General features: G+C 39.9%; 1 long non-coding RNA gene across 1 annotated transcript in view; it reads right to left on the bottom strand.

The window, feature by feature from the left end:
* LOC138860104 (uncharacterized) overlaps window positions 1-3,682 on the bottom strand; it is a 4,653-nt gene extending 971 nt beyond the window's left edge. The window contains exons 1-2 of the long non-coding RNA XR_011398258.1: window positions 3,374-3,682; window positions 3,157-3,214 (exon numbers count right to left, since the gene is read on the bottom strand). This is a non-coding gene — a long non-coding RNA (uncharacterized lncRNA). The remainder of the gene's footprint in view (window positions 1-3,156; window positions 3,215-3,373) is intronic.
* Window positions 3,683-5,000: the final 1,318 nt, after the last annotated feature.

The raw sequence follows: 5,000 nt of genomic DNA, 5'->3' as shown, positions 1-5,000 counted from the left end.
GATGCAAAACATTCAGCTACACGGGAGAATATCGTTAGAAAATGATGCTAAACATTCAGCTACACGGGAGAATATCGTTAGAAAATGATGCAAAACATTCAGCTACACGGGAGAATATCGTTAGAAAGTGATTCAAAACATTCAGCTACACGGAAGAATATCGTTAGAAAATGATGCAAAACATTCAGCTACACGGGAGAATATCGTTAGAAAATGATGCAAAACATTCAGCTACACGGAAGAATATCGTTAGAAAATGATGCAAAACATTCAGCTACACGGGAGAATATCGTTAGAAAATGGTGCTAAACATTCAGCTACACGGGAGAATATCGTTAGAAAGTGATGCAAGACATTCAGCTACACGGGAGAATATCGTTAGAAAATGATGCAAAACATTCAGCTACACGGGAGAATATCGTTAGAAAATGATGCAAAACATTCAGCTACACGGGAGAATATCGTTAGAAAGTGATGCAGGACATTCAGCTACACGGGAGAATATCGTTAGAAAATGATGCAGAACATTCAGCTACACGGGAGAATATCGTTAGAAAATGATGCAGAACATTCAGCTACACGGAAGAATATCGTTAGAAAATGATGCAAGACATTCAGCTACACGGGAGAATATCGTTAGAAAATGATGCAAAACATTCAGCTACACGGGAGAATATCGTTAGAAAATGATGCAAAACATTCAGCTACACGGGAGAATATCGTTAGAAAATGATGCAAAACATTCAGCTACACGGGAGAATATCGTTAGAAAATGATGCAAAACATTCAGCTACACGGGAGAATATCGTTAGAAAATGATGCAAAACATTCAGCTACACGGGAGAATATCGTTAGAAAGTGATGCAGAACATTCAGCTACACGGGAGAATATCGTTAGAAAATGATGCAAAACATTCAGCTACACGGGAGAATATCGTTAGAAAATGATGCAGAACATTCAGCTACACGGGAGAATATCGTTAGAAAGTGATGCAGGACATTCAGCTACACGGGAGAATATCGTTAGAAAATGATGCAGAACATTCAGCTACACGGAAGAATATCGTTAGAAAATTGTGCTAAACATTCAGCTACACGGGAGAATATCGTTAGAAAATGATGCAAAACATTCAGCTACACGGGAGAATATCGTTAGAAAATGATGCAAAACATTCAGCTACACGGGAGAATATCGTTAGAAAATGATGCAAAACATTCAGCTACACGGGAGAATATCGTTAGAAAATGATGCAAAACATTCAGCTACACGGGAGAATATCGTTAGAAAGTGATGCAGAACATTCAGCTACACGGGAGAATATCGTTAGAAAATGATGCAAAACATTCAGCTACACGGGAGAATATCGTTAGAAAATGATGCAGAACATTCAGCTACACGGGAGAATATCGTTAGAAAGTGATGCAGGACATTCAGCTACACGGGAGAATATCGTTAGAAAATGATGCAGAACATTCAGCTACACGGAAGAATATCGTTAGAAAATTGTGCTAAACATTCAGCTACACGGGAGAATATCGTTAGAAAATGATGCAAAACATTCAGCTACACGGGAGAATATCGTTAGAAAATGATGCAAGACATTCAGCTACACGGAAGAATATCGTTAGAAAATGATGCAGGACATTCAGCTACACGGGAGAATATTGGTAGAAAGTGATGCAAAACATTCAGCTACACGGGAGAATACCGTTAGAAAATGATGCAGAACATTCAGCTACACGGGAGAATATCGTTAGAAAATGATGCAAGACATTCAGCTACACGGAAGAATATCGTTAGAAAATGATGCAAAACATTCAGCTACACGGGAGAATACCGTTAGAAAATGATGCAGAACATTCAGCTACACGGGAGAATATCGTTAGAAAATGATGCAAAACATTCAGCTACACGGGAGAATATCGTTAGAAAATTATGCTAAACATTCAGCTACACGGAAGAATATCGTTAGAAAGTGATGCAAGACATTCAGCTACACGGGAGAATATCGTTAGAAAATGATGCAGGACATTCAGCTACACGGAAGAATATCGTTAGAAAATGATGCAAGACATTCAGCTACACGGGAGAATATCGTTAGAAAATTGTGCTAAACATTCAGCTACACGGAAGAATATCGTTAGAAAGTGATGCAAAACATTCAGCTACACGGAAGAATATCGTTAGAAAGTGATGCAAAACATTCAGCTACACGGGAGAATATCGTTAGAAAGTGATGCAAAACATTCAGCTACACGGGAGAATATCGTTAGAAAATGATGCAAGACATTCAGCTACACGGGAGAATATCGTTAGAAAATGATGCAAAACATTCAGCTACACGGAAGAATATCGTTAGAAAATGATGCAGAACATTCAGCTACACGGGAGAATATCGTTAGAAAATGATGCAGAACATTCAGCTACACGGGAGAATATCGTTAGAAAGTGATGCAAAACATTCAGCTACACGGGAGAATATCGTTAGAAAATGATGCAGAACATTCAGCTACACGGGAGAATATCGTTAGAAAGTGATGCAAAACATTCAGCTACACGGGAGAATATCGTTAGAAAATGATGCAAGACATTCAGCTACACGGAAGAATATCGTTAGAAAGTGATGCAAGACATTCAGCTACACGGAAGAATATCGTTAGAAAGTGATGCAAGACATTCAGCTACACGGGAGAATATCGTTAGAAAATGATGCTAAACATTCAGCTACACGGGAGAATATCGTTAGAAAATGATGCGAAACATTCAGACACAAGCAATGATACTTTTTTTGCAATATAGTGGTTAACGCTATGAAATCGTTGGTATCCCTGATTTTCTTTTGGGTATGTGTGGCTTATGTGAATATTGCAAGGCATATTCCATCCCTTTTCGGGAATAAAACGGTCATCTCACAGTGATTCCACAAGAATTCCGGAAAGGCTGTTCGAGACATGAATTAGAACGAGGCTAATTCGATACACACACACACACACACACACACACACACACACACACACACACACACACACACACACACACACACACACACACACACACATATATATATATATATATATATATATATATATATATATATATATATATATATATATATATATATCCAGTTTGGAAGCGCCCACACCAGTGTCACTGACCATTCGTCGCCCGCGTTGTAAACCTTGCCGTCCGAAAAGCACAGGCCAGTCAGCTGACCTACGGAAAGGAGACTTCAACAGCTTTCCATCATATAATGTAAATATAATTATATAATGCCAATTATATAATTCCATCATATAATGCCAATGTAAACCTGTAATCCACGTCAAATTTCCTCTGATGTTGCCGCCGCATACGTTGAGGAACCACACGTACCGAAATCGACGTCTATCGTGTTGGCGTTGTTCTCCACCAAGGTGCACGCCGCCCCCGCAGATCTCTCGAAAATCGCTATGGAGAGCGCGGTGTCGCCTGCGGGAGGAGACAGAGGGAGGGAAGTGGCACGAACTCGGCGCGCAGAGGGACAGCCCTGGGCACGTAAGGGGGAGGCGGGGAAGCTGGGAGGAACTCAATCACCTCGGATATTCATCTCATTCCTTGTGTTCCGGCGATAGCCTAATAACCCCCGTGTTTACGTATCAATATCTGATGTATGGCACACACCAGATTACATCAGGATTGTAGCTTTTCTTTTTTTCTCTTTTTGTTTTGCAAATGTCTTAAAACATACAGTGATCCGTTGGCCGAAAAGTTCCCGGTCCTCGCTAGAGCGGTCAGGCTGCCTAGCGCCTGTGGCTGAGGTGCTGAGCGATGGGGTGTCTCGGCTAGCGAGAGAGGTCTGTGTTTAAAGCTCGTACTTTTAGGACCTTTCGCCAATGGTGGCGATTGTCTGGCGATCATCTGAGTGAGGGAGGCCTTACTTTATAACCCAACGTTCGCCAAGGTGGGCGATCGCCTGGCCTGGCGAACGAAAGGGATCGCCAGGCGCTAACATCTTGTATTCCTGCTAAATCTAGCGCTTCGGCGACTAAAAAAACGCGGGAAAAGCAAATTTGTTTACGTCTGCAGGGCGTTATATAACCATATACAGTAAATATATATTGTTGGCACATAGCAGAGATTTTTTATACCTTTAATTACCTTATCTTAGCTTACCTACATCGTATTACCTTATATTATATTACCTTACCTTACCTAACATAACCTAAGCTTAATTATTAACCTCGGCAGAAGGCGATAATGTTATCTCAGTAATAGCCTCACTTTATACAAAGGAGTTAAAAATTAATCAATTTACTATACCAAACCGATATACGAAAATTATCCCTACAACCAAAATAACAACAAAAATCTAAATAAGTCATCTCGGGGGGGGGGGGGATACAGCTGATGTCTTGAGCTCTTCACTGGAACATTGATGGTCTTTAAAAAAAAAACTACCTATATGTATTATTTCATAATAAATTGTGATTTTCAGATATTTTAGAATTACAACGTGATTCCTATATCCTATCATACACAAATATGTAACTAATGCATCATTTGAAAACAAGAAAACCGGTATTCAATCACGGGAAAGGGCGGGCTCTCGCGGCTTTGCTTCGCCAGGCTGTTCCAATACGACGAGCCGTGGCGTACGATCGCCTGGCGAACACTTGCCGTGCTTCCGATATTACGAAATTCTCGATCGGCGGCGAATTCGAATGCCACCCTGGGCATAGTAATGATGCCTTCAAAGTACGGGCTTGATATATAGGAGGCGTAACTAAAGGGGGTTCAATACCTTTTTTTCTGTCTTTCGTGTTTGTTGAGCGATTTTACGTGTATATATTTATGTTTTATGTGTTTATTTTATCAAGAAAAAACAAATATTTGAATATTTTTCTTACATGCTTTCGACTTTTTGTCTTTTCTTTTTATGTAAAGAACAAATATGTGCTTTCGACTTATTTTCTTTTCTATTTTGTAAAGAACAAAGGAAAACAACGATAAAAGACAACTG

Source organism: Penaeus vannamei, chromosome 39 (genome assembly GCF_042767895.1).
Source record: "Penaeus vannamei isolate JL-2024 chromosome 39, ASM4276789v1, whole genome shotgun sequence".
Taxonomy (NCBI): domain Eukaryota; kingdom Metazoa; phylum Arthropoda; class Malacostraca; order Decapoda; family Penaeidae; genus Penaeus; species Penaeus vannamei.
This window is presented reverse-complemented; position numbering and strand designations above follow the sequence as displayed.